Source organism: Falco cherrug, chromosome 3 (genome assembly GCF_023634085.1).
Source record: "Falco cherrug isolate bFalChe1 chromosome 3, bFalChe1.pri, whole genome shotgun sequence".
NCBI lineage: Eukaryota > Metazoa > Chordata > Aves > Falconiformes > Falconidae > Falco > Falco cherrug.
Window position 1 is genome coordinate 81,027,740 of NC_073699.1, and position 17,475 is coordinate 81,045,214.

A 17,475-nucleotide genomic window follows, 5' to 3' on the forward strand; every position below is an offset into this window, starting at 1 on the left:
TGACGGTGCTCTCTGGTTTTGAGATGAAATGTGTAAAGTGCCATTGAGGTTGAGGTAGCAGGACTTTTGGGGCAGAGTGGAGATGTTTCAGAAGGTGGGAATCCATACGATCCAGTCCTGCTGGTGGCTGGCTGGCTCTGCTGTGCCGGCCCAGTTATGTAACTTCTCTTCTTTCACTTCTCGCTTTTTGAGGACACCCTGTAACGCCAAGCTGTAAATTGATATTCTAGGATGGAAATACTATGGATGGCAAGTATAACCATTTCATTGTGCAGCTAAAGAATGAGCCGGGGCAAATAGCATTAAACAGTATGTAGAAGAGGCGTGTGTTGAAGCCTGTGGCTGTGGCCGCGGCAGCGGGCTCTGCGAAAGCAGCAGGAACAGGACATCTATTGCACAAACTCTGGTCAAGTTTTACAAGTACATGTATGGCTACAAAAGAGGATGGAGGCTCTCTCTTCACAAGGAGCCACAGGGAGCAGGCAAGGGGTAAGGGGTCCAAGTTGCACTGAGAGAGGCTTCATCTTGAGCCCAGAAAGAAATGAGAACAATCATCCACCGGAACAACGTTCCCAGGGACATGGTGGAATGCCCATCACTGGAGGCTTTCAAGGTGTGATTTGTCAGGGTGCCAGATAATCTCATCTAGGCTCCATTTCCTACAAAAGGTCAGACCAGATAATCTTTGGAGGTCCTTCGCGACCTGGGCTGCTCTGTCATTCTACGACCTATAGGCACAGAAAGTTTCCTATGTAGGCGTGTGGGGCTGTGATCGCAGCCATACTGGCCCTGGGGTCCGGCAGCAGCAGAGAGGAGGCAGCCTCACCTCTAGTGCGGTACCAGCGCTCTGAGGCTGGACCCCCAAAGCGCACCACTGGGGAGAGCGACGGCTGACAGGCCAGGGCAGACCAGCCCCGCGGCGGGAAGAGAGGGGTGAGCTGGGGGCTGTGAAGCGATGGCGCACGGAGCAACCTCCCAAGGGGCCGGGCTGGGCCTGGGCCAGGCCGAGCGTAAGCAGTGCTGACAGGCTGGAGAGCGGCGCTCAGCACCGCATCAAGTGGGAATGGCCGAGGGAAGCATGGTCCTGGGAGAGGCCGGGGGGCTGTCGGCGTGAGGAGGGCGAGCAGCGGGCGCATGCGTCCGAGCGGCTGCGGTGACACACGAGGAAACCAGAGACACTTGAGGAGTTGAACAGGGAGAGCAAGTGGTGAGGACAGAGTGAGATCAGAGCAGGGCTGGATGGAAAGACGGGGACGGAGAGGGCGGGCTGATAACAAAAACATTCCTTCAAATACAGTGAAGAAGAGCCGCGGAGGGGGAACGCGCACGAGCCGGGCGGGTATCACGTTACATCGCACGGCGTGTTCAGCGCGGGCGCGGAGCCGCAACGCTCCCGCCAGCGCACACGCGGTCCCGGGAGGAAAAACTCGGAGATTCCCCCGCTTCTCCGCGCACTTGGTTTCCTTCTATAGCGCTGGCTACTTAGGAGAAGGGGTGCTGCATCTGGCCGGCTGAACGTTGCCCTCCTCCCCGAGCGCGGTAGCTTGCGTTGAAATCTATAGGCTTAAAAACACCGGCTCTGGGGGAAGCGCGCAGCTTCCCTCCTCCTCAGAGCGGGGTTTTTCGCAGCCCGAGCTACTCGCGAGCTACTGGCCAAACAGGATTGCTGGGAGCTACGGCAAAGCGGTGCGGATGCGGGGAGCGAAACAGCCAAGGTCCCACCGCACCGAAGTTCGGAGCGGCAGCCGGCAGCAGCGCCGGCGGAGCGCGGGGCTGCGGGGAGCTCGGGGCGTTTGGCGGCGGAGAGCGGCTCCCCGCAGCGCCCACCTCCGCCGCCCCGCCGGGCGCCTGCTCGGTGCCACCGGGAGCGCTGGGAGGGGACCTGGGGCACCTTCCCCGGGCAGGTTTGCGGAGAAAGCCGTGGTAACGGGGGAGGGGGGGGAAGGTTAAAGAAGAAGTCCCCGCGCGAATGTCCGGCGCCCGTGGATGCCCCGGGTGCTCTGCTGGCTTTATCTCAGGGAGCGCACAGCCCCCCTTCCCCCGCAACAAAAGCACGCGCCGGTGCTACCCGCGGGCGGGCTTTTGTCAGCGGGCAGGGCGCCCCCCGCAGCGGCGCCCCGACCTGCCGCCTCCCGCGCCGCCCGCCGCCGGGGCTCCCGGCCGCCCCCTGCCCTCGGCGGGGCGGCGGCGGCGGGGCGCGGGCTGGGGCTGCGGCTGCGTGCGGCGGGGGCGGGGCGGGGCGGGGCGCGGGGCGCCGCCGGGAGTCAGCTGGGCGCGAGGCGAGAGCGCGGCGGCGGCGGGGCGCCGTTAGCACCGGGAGCCGGCGGCGGCAGCAGCGGCGGCGGCAGCAGCAGCAGCAGCAGCAGCGGCGCGCGCGGGCGGGCGGGCAGGCAGAAGTTTTCTCGGCGGATTCCTCCCGCAGCCCGGGGTTGCCTTGCGGAGGCGCGAGCGTCCCCCTCCGCGTTGGGTGTGTTTTGCCTTTTTTTTTTTTTTTTTTTTTGTTGTTGCTGTTTCTGTGCTTCTTTAATTGCGTTTTTCCGTGATTTTTTAAATTAATTTAAAAAATATATACTTTTTATTGCTGTTTTTGAGGCGCGTGGCTGCGAGAGCTCGCCCTCCCGTGCCCCCTCCACCCCGCCGCCCGGAGGAGCCCCCTCCCCGCCCGCGCTCCCCTCCCCGCCGCCGCGCACGACCCTTCCCCTGACCCCCTGCGCCCGCCCGAAACTTGGCGGGTGCGCGCCGGGCGGGGAGGGTGCCGGCTGCCCGCCCAGCAGGTAAGGGGCCGGGGGGCGGCGCGGGGGGGTGGGGGCGCTGCCCCTGGAGAGCCGCAGCGCGGGGAGGCCAGGCCGGGGTGGGGGGTGAGAGTTCGCTGGCTCCTCGGTGCCGGAGGCCGGTGGGAGGAGGAGAGCAAACTTCCTTTTCCTGGGGCCGCCGGCGAGCCCCCCCACCCCCCCCGCCCCGTGCCCGCGGGGATCGCCACCCGCGCACCTCCCGCCGCCCGGCGGGGAGCCCCGGGGGCGGCCGGCTGCTGCTCGCCGCGGTGCTGGGGGGGAGCGGCCCTTTCCCCCGGCTCGGGGCTTCCTTGCCGCGTTTTGTTTGCTCGCCCGCTGCGTGCCTCTCCCCGGCGGTGCCGGGAGCCGGGCTTTCCCGTCGCCCCGCGCTGGAGCTGGGCGAAGACCTGCCCCGCCAACTGCTGGCGGTGCTGCCGAAACTCCCCAGGGCGCCCCGCGCCGTGCCCCCCCCACCCCACCCCGTAGCCGCGCAGCGTTTGCGGGAGGGCCGGTGGATGGGCAGTTCGCAGAAATGCCACCCCGGAGTGCTGCCACCTTCCTGCTCATCCGCTGCGCCGGTCTGCGGCGACGGCCGTGCGTGTCCGTGTCCGCAGGGGGCGGCCCTGCGCGCCCCCGCCGCGCCGGGAGCCCCTGGCCAGCCCGGGAGCCCCGGAGCGGGGGGAGCGCTGGGGCTCTTCTGCCTCCGCTCCCCGCCGGGAGAGCCGCGCACGCACGGTGCTCTTATTGTGTAACGGTGGTACTGCAGGCTGGGGCTGAAACGATGGCATCTTTTATAAGAACAGTTTGCAGTGAATTGGTTTGGCAGATGAACTTCTGTAAAATCGCCTTGCCTCGCTTCTGTTGCTTAAGTGCCAGCGCCGCCCCCCCCCCCCCCCCCCCCCCCAAGCTTTTACCCTTTTCCCCCGGTTTCCTTTGAAGCATCGCATAACTGTATTGCCAGCAGGATGGAAAGTGCTGATTCAGCAGCCTGGAGCCCCACTCCATCTGAAGTGGTGGTCTGCCTGAAATGTTCCCATTTGTTGAAACAGGAACATGTGTTGCTGGTATGTCAAAGCAGCATTGATCGGGTTTTCTAAAACAGCCCTAAAGAATGCAAGTTTGCTTTTCCTTTCACTAAAGAAGAATGAATTCGGGGTTGGGGGGGAAGCAAGAGAGGGGTAGGAGGGATGTGAGTAGCTACTGCCTTAAGTTATGCTTGTAAGGAACAGTTGGAATTGTGTGGCCTCATAAAGGTGATGAGCAATTACTCATTCTAACAGATCTTGCAGGACACGTAGCAGTGATGCGTTAACACTCCAACTCTATCCCTGCGTCTAGACACTAGTTGTGCTTAAACCTCTAGAAAAAGTACATAGAAGGGCAACAAGGCTAATCCTGGGATTAAAAAGGAGTGAGTTATGAGGACAGGTTAAAAAAACTCTGCAGAAACACATGGAGATTAGAAAACCCGCATCAAAAAAGGAAGTGTATGCAAAACTTTAAGTGGCAGCTCTGGCTGTGCTTCACAATCATTTTGGGGCTGGGGAAGGGTGCAGGGGGTCAGCAGGGTGCTACTCATGTGAAGGGTGCTGGCAGAGGGTCAGCGGGATGCTCTTCCCATGCAGTGTTAGCCTTCCTAGAGAGCTTACCTCACAGTGTGGCAGGAGGAGGAGAGTGTTCCAGAGCCGTATTCCTCTGGCTATCTTTGTACAGTTACATGCTAATATCAAGGCTGTTCAGGTTTTCTTTCTCCAGAGCCAAACTCTTTAAAATTCATCACGACGTAGAGCCAACAACAAAGCCTGAAAAGCAGTGTTTGGTAGCCTTATTGCAAATGATAAACTGACGGAGCAGCAGACCCTGACGCTTGCCTCCAGTGATCGCTTTACCATGTTATACTCAATTCATTTTCTTCACTTGGTCTTTATTTGTTCTTAAAGTAGGTCTTGTTTGCCCTGGCTACATATTAAAGATCTTGTGGTACTTCCATGGTTTTCCTTGGTTTTGTTAATCAAAATACACCCTCCCTTACCGCTGTGTGAGTTGGCTTTCATCCTCAGATACAGCCACACCTGGATTTCAGTAGCATATTCCTGTGTTTTCTGTTAGGTGGTCCGAAAGTGCTACCTGAATGCAAAATGGGTCTCAGTATTTCAGTTCTGCTTAAGCATATGCCATGCACTGTGTAAACATTTGCAGCCCTCTATCTTGCAAGCACTTAAACGATTCCAGCAAGAATTGTCACAAAGGTTTTTTAGAAATCTTTGGTCATGTTCTCCACTGCACTCAGGGTGTAAATGGGCAAAAAGTATCTGGATTTCTCTGGCGAAGGGATTCTTCTAAGGCAGGGAGTTCCCAGCTGGCAGAGGAAAGGCATAGCTGGGTCATGTGCCGCTTCTGCCAGCAGCATGAGAGTGTTGCACTGGGAGTTTGTTTTCTGACAGCACCGAACGAGCAGATGTCCCTCTAGACTGTAAGGCACCGGCAGCTTCCCTGGGCGTGCGTAGCGGTGGCAGCAGGCTAGCTGGGGGGCTCCCGGGTAGTGTCACACCGGGTGGGACTGTGCTGTCGTTCCTTTCCTCCCTTCTGCCATGCCCCTGTACATGTGGTTGCAGAGGTTTATGGTGACAGCGCTGAGTGAGGCCAGATTTCTAGGCAAAACTTTTGCTTAGACCAGCTGATCTCTGTCTTGGGAAGCATGTGGCGGGGAAGTGTGTGCTGAGGTGTTTCTTTAGATACCTGGAAGCTGGGGCTGGGGGGAGACATGAAGAGGGTGCCTTTTGATGTCTGGTGGTATGCATTTTTAGGATACCCTTAAGTGTTTGCGCAGTTAAAAATTTCACTGGTTACAGCAAACACGGTGGTGCACAACTTTACCAGTTTATGCTGGCCTTTTTACTCTAAACCTCTGTGTGAACATTACTAGTGGGGTCAAGGGAAAAAGGTTTTCTTCATTTTTAAGCCAGCATTTCTATCCACACTAAGACTAAAGAAGCCTGCTTTTCTTTGGGTTTGCATCAGCTATGAGGGTACTGATGCTAGTTCACAGTGCAGCATTTCTTACGTGTGCCCACCTGGCCCAGGGTTTTCACAAACAAGAAAGATAACTCTTGAGACCTCTGCCTCTGTCAGGCTTGTGTGAAACTTGCCAACTGGCTTGGCTGCAGTGTGATTGCATAAGCCTCCTTCTGTAGGAAAGCAGGCTAAGAAGTTAGGATTGTTTTTCTTGGAAACTGGACCTGCTCCTGGGTATGTCCAAAATATACCAGTAGCAGCTCTTCACCTAGGGAAATCTAGGAAAGGAGATCCTTTCCCTAAAAGGTGAAACTCAGCGATCTTTAGGAATTATGAAGTTGCCAATGAATCCTTTTATAAGCACTGAACTTTATTGACAGGTTTGCTATCCTTGTGCCGCCTGCTGCTCGGGACAATACTTTGCAACCTAAACTTGTATGTGGCAAAGCAGTTTGCTTCCCATTACCTTTTCTCCCAAACCGGTGGTTGTTATGAAACATAATATTATCAAGTAAACAGATGTCACCTCATTGACTTTTCTTTCTCCATACTTGTTGAGCTATGCACTTCTGAACTAGTCCCATGCCAGGTCCTTGCTATTCTCATACCATCTGTTGAATTGGATGATCTTTTTGGACAGCAGTTCTCCCATTAGCTCGATATGGTTCCTCAGTTGTGATGTGGAGGGGACTGTCCAAGGAAGCCAGATTCTACTGTGAATGCAGCATTAAAAAAAAAAAAAATTGTTGATCACTATAAGGCATCCTGTCTACAAACAGGCTGTTAGCTCCTCACTGACAAAACAACCAGAACAGCCTGACTTTATGAGATCTGGTTGGATATACTTGGCAATCCCTTTGCCTTGGCAATCCCTTTGCTGGTATGCCTTATTCCCCTGGGTACTGTTTCCTCAGCAGATAACCTGATGTGAGAGACAGGCACTATGTTTTTTGTACAGGTACATTCATCTGGAAGTAGTGGTGCTTGTGGTTTCTAGCAGCTTTCGGACTTACGATGTGCATAGGAGCGCTGAAGACTGAAGGATTCATGAAGTGAGTTGCCACCAGTGCTGAGTTATGCTGAAACTCTGAGAGATGTTCACATTCACACTGATGTGCATCCACTGTCTGAAAACTCATCTCCTTTGCTTTCCTAGGGTCTTCCACAAGTTGCAGATGGATCAGTTCATGCAGTTCATGCAAGCGGATGTGGCTGTCAGGACTGAAGGCATTGCAAGTTCAAGCCCTGCTTTACAGTAGTGCCCTTGTGAATAGTTCTGTCTTTCCTGGTCTGTGTAACAGAAAAGAGGAGTGATTTGTTTAGTGGTGAGGAGCTAGTGCTGTCAGTGAACTTGAAAACTTGTTGGAAGATGCTTGTGAATGCATGAGGTTTTGAGCACTGAGTAAGTGATTTTCTGTTAGGAGAATGTGGCGTCAGCTTAGTGGCTGCTTGGATTTTTACAGGCAAATGACCCATGGTGGAAAGGACCAGAGGCTTAGGTGTGGATTGAACAAACGTATGGGCAGGATGAATCCTGTGGGTTCTCCAGAACCCAACATTGGCCATCATTTACAAGCCAAGAGAGCTTTTAATGAAACCTGCTAATTGCATCTCAGTTAAGTGATGGGGAGGTGCAGATTACCACTCCTGAATGACTGCAGCAAAAGCTGGCCATCGTGAAGACTAGTTGTTGGAAGTGAGTGATCTTTTTAGCGGAGTAGGAGACCTACTCAAGCAGCATGGATAATGCACCATGTGACTAATACAATAAGTTCGTGTGAGGGACCTTTTCCATCCTGAAGCTTTTCAGAAACCTTTGATAAGTCATTTCTGGTAAGTCATTACATTTGTTGAGTATCAAAAGATAACTTTGGAGAGAGGAAAGTGGTAGAGGAAAATGGGTGGTTCTCTGGTATGTAGTATGAAGTAAAATTACAGGTTGTATTGGGCTTGTAGATTGTGAGACTAGATCTGGCATAATGTAGGCACATGGCATGAAAGTCTGCCTTATTATAGTGAGAGAGGTGAGATGTGTCTTTCTTGGAGTCCTTTGCAGCTTTCAAGACTGCTGGCTTTGAGAATACACTGGCTCAGGTGTGATGGGATAAATCTTGTTTGCTAGAATACATTTGACCTTTTCTTGGAGAAAGGAAGCGAAGAAATTTCCCCTTTACCACATGAAGGTAGGACAGACGCTGCTTATTCTTCCCTGAAGTGAGGGAAGGGATGGGGAGAGGGGAGTCACAAGTCTTAAGTAAACTGCACAGTGTATTTCTGAAAACAGCTTTGCAACTGTGGTGATAACCATGGTCCTTGAGTGCAGAGGTGAGGAGTGCCCTAGAGGAGTTTGCTGGGAACACTGTGACCATCTTTGCATTCGCTTCTTGCAGGTGCATACTGTAGGGTATGAGTAACACAGTGTCCTATTTCTGTTGTATTCTTTTGTTGGACTCCAGGGGAAGACTGCAAGAGGTTTTCCCATTATTTTACCCTCCTGCTGCTGACCTGTCATCCTTAAGCCAACAGCAACAAGCTGAGCAGCTATGTTGATCTTAGTGCCCAACAGTTGCATTAACGGCTACAGTATTCACTATTGGACAGTTCTGTTGCTCTAGCAGTACTATTCAAACAATGTATTTCTTAGCGAGTCTGTTTCAGCTTTTTTGGAGGAAAACCCAAGGAACATGGGCAATTTCCAAAAAGGCAGTTTTACACGGGCAGGTTATGATGAATGGGCTAATTGTAAACACACGTTTGGTTAAACCACTAGCAAACCAGCCTTTGACTCTTCCCAGCCACCATCAATGCCAGCTTCTACTAGTTCTCAACAGGACAAAAATAGGAAATTACTTTCCTGGCAGCAAACTGTAGAGGAAATGCCATGCCATCCTGTTGGAATAAACCTATAGCTCAGTGGGAAGGAACTCTCCTGCTGAGCAGTGGTGGGATTTTCTACGTTTGGTCAAAAGTAAACTTCAGAGCATGGTCCTTGAGCTCCCTTCATGCTTGCTGCTGCAGAATTTGTGTCAACAGGGAAATCGGAGAAGCCAAGCAGCCACAGTGAAGCCAAGCCTGCGATTGCTGAAGGCTGCAGATAAGTGAGGGTGGATAATGCTCCATGACACCAGTATCATTCTTCCATTATGCATCCCTGGTGAGAAAATCAATAAGCCGGGAGAATCTCTGAGTCCATAGGCTCTTTTCATGGTGGAGATTAACATTTGATGAACACTTGGAAACTTCTTTCAATGCCTGGGATCTAAATTATGCCATTCTGATGACTTGATCAAGTGCCTGCAGCTCTCTCCTAACTCATGTTCTTGGTTTGCAGCACAGACTAAGTTTTCAGAAGCTCTTTCTAAACTTTGATTAGCTTTATTTCTAGGTCATCTTCAGGTGCTAATTTTGACTTTTGAAACCATGGGGAAAGGAATCCTTGAAATGTCACCCAAATCTCTTCCACTGTGGATGCTTCCATTACAGAATGGTTTAATGCTTAAACACACTTTGTCAGGGAGTTACCACCAGACTCTTGTGTCTGTGCATGCTTCATATGTTTGTAGAGTGCTTCAGATTTCAAAACTAGCTGGCAGCAGGGATTTGGATCCTTTTCTAGGAGAAACTGTCCAAAAATTTTCCCGGATCTTGACTTTAATGGAGGGCAGTAGGACAAGATAGTTGTATACTAGAAAGGATGAGAGCAGAAGCTTTGAAGAGCTGACATAGAAATAGGGGAGTTATGTTTTTTTTTTCCCTTTGGTTTTGTTTGTTCATGTCGTGCCCCCCCCCGCCCCCCCTTCTTTTCCATGATGTTTATCTCTGCAAAACTACTAGGTACAGATGCAGATGGGAGAACTTTCTCTCTCTTTAAATGGAAATTGGGAGTGGGGGTGAGAGGAACTGGGGGAAGGTGAAGTCTGTAAGTTAGTCTTGCTTAGTGTGTTGTTAAAGCTTTGAGCATCCTTGGAAAGGAACGAGGAACTTTATATCAAAGCACAAGTGTGGAATTAAACTTCAAGGGGCTGGAAAAGCTAAGAATTGAGAAGCTTGTGATATTTCTGTCTTGTGCCAAAACCTTTCTTAAAAGGCCTGCTTTCCTTTCTGGCTTAAATGTATTTGAAGTCCATTTAAGAGAATATTAAGGGAGAAATATGTATTGCAAGGCCATTGATTCTTCCTGAATTAATGTCTTGTGGGTGATCATTCTTCATTCTAATAGCTGCTTGTGCTGACATCACCCGAGATGTCAGGGGATTATATCAGAATTCAAGCCTTGATATTTTGCAGAACAATGGCTCAAGTGCTGGCAGATGCTTTCTCGGTGGGTCAGGTTGCTTTTGTTTTTCCTGTCCAGCTCTGACTGTGATGTTCCAGTTACTGTACGTGGTCACAGCAAGGAATGTAGTAAACAGTTTCCAAGAAAAGGGTATCTGTGTAGCACAATTGTAAGGAAAAAGTACTACTTGGTGCTAAATCTTATGCTAGAGGCAGATTTGCCATCAGCATCTATACTTCAATGCATGCATTTTTTAAATGCTTTATGGAAAAGCTCACCAGATTTAATATTGTCATCTTCTGTTTTGTGTTGCGATGAAATACTTCATTCCAGGAATCCTGGAATCCAAAAAGTTGAGGCCAGAAGTGGTGTTTTTGTGGTGGTTTCTTTGTTTTGTTTTGTGTTTTGTTTGGTTTTTAAGTTGTGAGGTTTTGGTTTTGTTTTTTTTTCCTCCCTGGCTGCTGGGTTCCTAGCTTTATTGCTTTTATTTTTTGTTATTGAATGATGGTTCTTCCTGAAGGCCCTTGTTGTGGTTTAACCCAGCAGGCAGCTAAACACCTCACAGCTGTTCATGCACTGCCCCCAGTGGAACGGGGGAGAGAATCAGAAAAAAGGTAAAAGCTCGTGGATTGAGATAAAGGCAGTTTAATAGGACAGAAGAGGAAGGTAAAATAATAATAATGATAAAAGAATATACGAAACAAATGATGCCCAGTGTAGTTGCTGAACACCTGCTGACCAATGCACTGGCAGTCCCAGAGTAGGAGGCTGCCACCCTCCAGCCAACTTGCCCCACTTTTTTTTGTTCAGCATGATGCCACATGGTACGGAATATCCCTTTGGCCAGTTGGGGTCAGCTGTCCTGGCTGTGTCGCCTCCCAGCTTCTTGTGTTCCCCCAGCCTCCTTGCGGGCAGGGCAGCTTGAGAAGCTGTGAAGTCCTTGACTTGTTGCTGAGCAGTGCTTACGCTAACTAAAATACCAACATTATTCTCTCCCTAAATCTAAAACACAGGACTATACCAGCTACTAGGAAGAAAATTAACTCTATCCTAGCCAAAACCAGGACAGCCCTGTATGGGGTGAGTGATCAGAATAGCTCATTATTATGCTGTAGAAATGATCAAAACGGAATGTCACAGATTATACATGATTTTCATGAGCTGATAGCTTTTGATATTCTTTACTGGTAGGCTATTACAACATTACCCATAGTGACATCTAAGGTTTGAAAGGTTTCAGAAAAGGCATTGGTTTGGGTGGTGGTGTTTTGGTTTTGTTTTGTTGTTTTGTTGGGTTTTTTTTTTTTACCCTAAAAGGTTTCAGGAGAATTGAGCAAGGAGGCTACAAGATGAGCTGTGGGAGTGCAGAGCAAATGCTGTTTGGGTTGCTGGCATCTCTGATGTGTGCTCAGGCTTGTTTTGCATTTAGCATGTATTTTTTTGTTCTACAGCTGATGGTCAGGGTTGAAACCCCTGTGGAGTTCCTTGCAAGCAAAGGTGGATGACATTGTTAACAGATACAAAGTCAGAGGAGTATTGCAAAGAATGCTGCAGCTGATTCTGTGTGTGATAGGATGAGTTTAGGTGTGTGGTGACACTTGTAGCACCTCTTTGAGTTGTTGACTGGTGACTTCTCTCCCCAGTGTCCTTTGGAAAAGAGTACTGCTGATGCAGCCTTTGGTAGGAGAATGGCATTGCAAGATGTCTTGCTAGTATTAGCCTTAGCTAATTTTGGTAAGCGTATAATTTGGCTTGGTTTACTTGCAAGTGGTTCAGCTCTTCTTCCCAGGAGCAGGAGTTGTCGTGGTTGCCTGGAAAACGAGTGATTTTGAAAAGTGGATGAAGGATTACTGTGCTGTAACAGTCTGACTTAGTTTTGCTTGTATTGGTCTCTGAGAACTTCTTGGGCTCTTGATGTGCCACAGTCCAACTCTTCCTTAGAAGGTTTGTTCCCCAGGTCTCTCGTTTAAAATTCAGGTGAGCTAACGTGACATTTTTGTAGGTGAAGTAGCTTATTGGGTCAATTTGGCAGCACTTGGTAGAGTTTCAGGGAGACAGCTAGTATGCAGCCATCAGTGATACAAGTCACTTTTTTAGAGTGCTGAAATACAAATTTCTGTTGTGCAAAGTCTGCAATGTGGAGAAGCTTTTCCCCTGGGAGGGGCAAGTCTTCATTTCTGAAAAGATGTGGGCCATGCTAAGAGCTCACTACTACCAGAAGATGATGTTGTTTTTGTGAAGGCACTTGCAACTCTTACCTGGGGCCAATTTGGTCATGGCTGACTCTCTAACCAGGTAGAAAGCTGCCCTGCATACTTTTTTTTTCTGAGAAGGTTTTTCTTGTGGATTAGGAGATGGGATCAGCTCTTGGAAATGTGATGGGGCAGCTGAGGTGAGGTGTCTTTCTAGGGAAAGAAAGAGAAATAAATGGGAAGAGAACAGGTCCCCTCTCCTTTCAGTAGTAGCAAGCTGCTGGGCCAGCTTGGATGGGGAAGTCTACTGATTTTTCTGAAGACCCAACATAAGGATTTTCTCTGTGAATTCTGACACATGTTGTGGAGCTACACAAGTGAAGAAGCTAAGACCTGGCTTTGCAGAGCATCTCCAGAGCCTGTCTGTATTTGCAAGGTTTATCTGTTGAAGGGAGATTTTCTAGAATATGTGTGTGGGTTTAGGGAAGATAAAACTTGTTTTAACCTTGTGTCTGATCCATATGCTGCCCTGAAATGTGAATCTGAGCGACAGTGTCTTTATTTGTGTATTTCTTAAAAAAAAAATTAAAAGAAAATGGACATGTGTGGGTGGGTTGTTTTCTTAAAATTAATATGAAATTTCAGTGCTATGTGGGGCTTTTTATTGAGCAACGCAGCCGTAACAAAAATGTTAGTATTGTATGTATAAAGAAGATAAAAATATCACCTTCACAGTTTCAGAAAATTATGTAAGGTATGTGTAGCTGTATCTTATTATACAATCGTCATAAACCAGAGCAACTGAGGAAGTAACTGGTAATAAATCCATCATTATTCATATTATGAGAAACACTGAGCATAATAACTGCTCATACTTACAGCAGAGCTATGAGGAACACTGGAGATTTGGTTGACTTACCCTGAAATGTTGTGGTAAAACATACTTGTTTCAGGCCAGTTACCAGCTGAAATGTTTTTTTCCTGGAATGTCTCGGCTGTTCCCAGTCTTGCAGTCCCGGAGCTGCCTGCGAGCTGGTTCAGCTGCTCTGCTCTGACCAAGAGGGGTTTCTTTAGCCAGAATCAAATAAAGGCACTAGAGGTGTCTGCTCTTCCGTCTGCTAGGAAATGGCCTTGGTGGCTGTAGGGCAGATCTCACTCATAAACCCCTGTGACTCTTGAGGGGCTGCCTGGGATAGAGCTGCAAATGTTTCAGCCTTGATAAAGCTAGTATGCTTTAGCCTGAAAAAAAACCCCAAAACCCACAAACCACCCTGCAAACTGAAAACCAAAATAAGTTCTTTAGTAATTTCAGTTATTATTCTTGCCTGTGGTAAATGTGGAATCACTCTGGGGGCAATGTGATGTGTCATGGCTTTCCTTCATTTTACCAAATGGAGTTTGGGAAGACCTGGAGTTTGGGTTCTTGGGTTCTAGATTACACAGCAGTGACAAGCATTTCTTTTCAGAAATGTTTCTGGTTTGCTTTTTCCATAGTTTTAACACAAAAAATGTTGAGCTAATTGACTAGCTCAGTCTTTCTGACTGGGTACAAACTCTGTTACACGCAAACTCTTGCATGGACTGAGGAAGAGATCTTTTCTGATTCTTCGTTACAGGGCTCTGCCTCTGTCTAAAAACAGTTTCTGGCTTTTGTAAAGTCATTTGGAGACTGACAAAATGCATCTTAAATATTCTCCCCGTACCCTGTGTTTTACTTTGAGCACTCTATCAGCTGCTGAGTGAAGTTCAGGTTTTGTAATAAATGCTACGCATAATGTTTCAGTTGCTTTGCATAGCTGTATTAGGTTTTTGGGCTACAGAGATGAAGTAAGTAAGGAATGAGAAGTAATTTTATGGGCATACTAACGTGGTTGCATACAAATATCAAGTTTCTTCCTCTCCTCAGGATATCAGGCCAATGGGTATGCTTGACTTCAGCCATATCATGTCTGTACTGACTTTGGCAGTGATTCAGAGAAGGTTCATCCAGCCAGAGAAGTATCCATGGGACAACTACTTTTTTCAATTTTAATTTTTTTATTATTTTTTTTTTAAAGGGGGGGGGGCTGAAACTTTCTTCCTGTGCGCAAGTGTGGCTTGTCTAAAGTAAATGTTTTGAGTACAGATTTACATTTAAGCTGTGTGGTCAGAGTGAATTTTTGCCTAAACCTATGGTTGAGCTGTAAATCATTGCGCTGTGTGGGCAACGATGCTTTCATCTGGTAGCTGGTCTTAGTTTCCATCTTCCTGCCAGTATCCTCTCAGTCTGCAGTCGTAACTCTGTGACACCAAGCAAGGAAGCGTGTGCTTTGTGTCAGGGGCTTGCAGACTCTTACAAATCCTGGCTTGCAGTGTATAAAGACCAGAGCTTCCCAAAGCAGCTTTCTTTGCAGCCCGGGCTGCCTTCCTGTGGCTCGCTTGTCAGCAATGTCACCTCTGCTCCCAGCAGCCAGGTGGCCGTGCTCTTTCCCTTCCTGGCTACGCAGGTACCTCATTTCTCTCTCGGGGGTGGGTGGGATGTATGCATCTCAAGGTTGTGACAACTGCCAGAAGTCCCCAGTGGTGACTAAGTACCGGGAGCTGGAGTTGGTGGTGAGCACCTGTGTTGTAAAATAGAAGAGGAAGAGTCTTGAAAGGGTGTGCTAGGAGGGAGAGGGTACCACCAGTTTGCCAGTTGTGCTTTGCCACTGATGTGCTGTACTGACACAGAGTTACAGCAGGCTCTTATAGTAGAGACTGTGTCTACAGTACAGAGTTTCTGGAATGTCCTACGGATATTGAAGACTTGCTCATGAAGGATTTTTGGATGTAGTTCAGTGGTATGCTGGAGTTTATTGTAGACCTTATAACTGATGCATAAATGAAGCCGACTACATGGCGTGGGTAGAGGAGGGAAGAGATGGAAGGAAGAATGTACTGCTGCTCATGGTCAGGGTGACAGACATCCATCTGCAGGTCAGGATTAGGGCATCACCAGCGTGGTTTCAATTGAAATTTGTTAGTTTAGTGTACTCTGGTTATATTTACTATATTATGCAGCCCCTCTGTGGTGTCTGATGGATGTGTCTTCTCTGCAGTTCAATGTGTGCTGCGTGCCACATGCATTCAATGCTTCCTTGGTACCCTAGGACTTTATGATGAAGCCTTTCAGCAATGTGACGTATTGCCGGGCTGGTTCGTGTCAGAGCATGCAATGGGAGCTGTAGTTTCAGGCTGGGCTGTGGGGCCGTTGGGCTCGGTGGTAGCATGGAAGCTTTGCAGGACTGTGGCCCTGTGTGGAGCTGAGGGCCTTGGGGGAGAGAGCTTCAGGTTATGTCTTCCTATGGTCTTCTGTGATCCTTTTAAAAGTACTGCTGTAATGGGGTACCTCATGCTACCTGACACCCCCTAGCCAAGTCGAAGGAGGTCCCTAGAAAACCAGTGGACTTGAAAGGATTGTATTAGAAGTGACTTTCACCCGAGCTGCTGCCTCTGAAATCCATTAGCAGTTTAAAATTAACCAGATACTCCAGGTAGCTTTAATAAAAGTGGCAGAAAGTCATTAAGATTCATTAGAAGAGTTTGTTTTATAACCATGTTGCCTTAGTGCAGCCTGGATTGCAAATGCTTTTGTTTTTGTGGTTTTTTTTTTTATTACCCTCTCCCCCCAAAACAAACCATGAAGCACTCCAATGAAGATGATTTTGCAGCGTGGCTGTAATGTCCCCAAAGGTAGATCTGATCAATGAAGAACTAACAGGATTTGTGTAAACCAAAGCAGCCCAAAGTAGCTATATCCTAAAATTGACCTAAGCTATAGAGCTTTGAATTATGGTGTCATCTTCCACCAGGGAGCACTGCAAAGTCTTCCTGCCCTTTTCCATCCTGTAAGAAAGGACCGAGCCATGCCATTGTTAGGGAGGGAGAACTGAACACAGACTAGAGACCTAAAATTTAACTCAGAATGTGAATTTACCCTGAATTTTGGATGTAAGTGAACACCAACTAAAAATGTTTGGTTTTTTTTTTTTTTTTCATTGTTGTGATACTTACTGTAAAAGAAAGATTAGGAACCATTCCAGTCTGTTTCAGGCTTTGATTGACATTTTGTAAGTGACCTCTCTGCTCATGTGTGCATTTTGCAGCAGTGGGAGGGGAGAGGGAAAGCTGCTTTAGAGGAGAGAGTTGGGGAGACGTGGTGAGAACCTAGAAGAGAAGGCAGGAAGAAGGGCAATTTTAACACAACTCTCAACTTGTTAATTGACTCTGTTTTTTAAATTTTTTTCTCCTCCTGGTGCGCCCACTTCTCAGCAGTGTGAGAGAAGGAATCAAATTAATTTCCATAGTCATGCAGGTATTTCTAGTGTGATGGAGAGAAAAGGCAGAGCAGGCTGCCCTCCTCCTCCCCACACCCCCCCCCCCCCCAACCGGTGAAGGTGATTTCATGGAAGGGGGTGGGGTGGTGTCTTAGCTCACAGTATGGCTCTGAAAATTATTACTGATATGATTATCTTTTCTGAGTAATGTTAATGCTTTCTTGGAGCTGCTGTTGGGCATCTGTATGGGAAAAACCTGCTGTTTCTGGGGGCTGTGTTTTGCCCGTGTGGTGGCTGTATTGCTCTATATTCACTTCCATGTCCCATGTGGAAATTAAATTCTCAGAGATTGTAATTGCCTCTTCAAAGGTGGAGGAAGTGTTAGAAAGAAGAAAAAAAATCAGCAGAGAGTGAGTATTTACACCACAATATGTAGTAAACATCCCGTTTGTGATACAGGTAGCTAATTCACATCAAAAACTTGGCCTGACTTCAGTCCTGGTCTAAACCGCAAGTGTCACTTCTGAGTAGAAGTTTATTTGCCACGTCCTGTGGTCTGGTGGCCATTCAGGCAGCTGGGGATTCCAGGGTTTACCACACAGTGAGGCGCCTGAACAAAAAGCTTCTGCTCTGAATGCAAATGGTGGCATGTCTGAACTCCATGAAGTGGCAATGCCTGCTCTGCTATGACTTCAAGTATCTATACCTGTTGATTTTATTTTTAAAAAAAATAACTTTATTTTCCCTTCCCTTTCATTTCCCACCCCTGTCACTCTTTAGGAGTGACGAGTGCTTTGCCTTTGCGGGCTGTCAGCCTCATGCTCCAGGATCCCAGTATCTGCAGTTGTAAAGATGCAAAGCAGGGAGCAGACAGTCATTCCTGATAGGGAGGGAAGGGCACTGGTGCTAATCCTGTAAATCCACAG

At 48.5% G+C, this 17,475-nt stretch overlaps 1 protein-coding gene across 3 annotated transcripts in view; it reads left to right on the plus strand.

Annotated features, from left to right (window-relative positions):
• The first annotated feature begins 1,109 nt into the window (after positions 1 to 1,109).
• The window catches only part of GRB10 (growth factor receptor bound protein 10), a 147,660-nt gene continuing 131,294 nt past the window's right edge, over positions 1,110 to 17,475 (plus strand). Inside the window, exon 1 of one of the 3 annotated variants that reach the window (XM_055705757.1) lies at positions 1,110 to 1,207. The gene's annotated coding sequence lies outside the window, so the exon portion shown is untranslated. Of the gene's footprint in view, positions 1,208 to 2,337; positions 2,468 to 2,506; positions 2,775 to 17,475 lie in introns of those variants that run through there. The other 2 variants (XM_055705755.1, XM_055705756.1) reach the window with 2 other exon arrangements.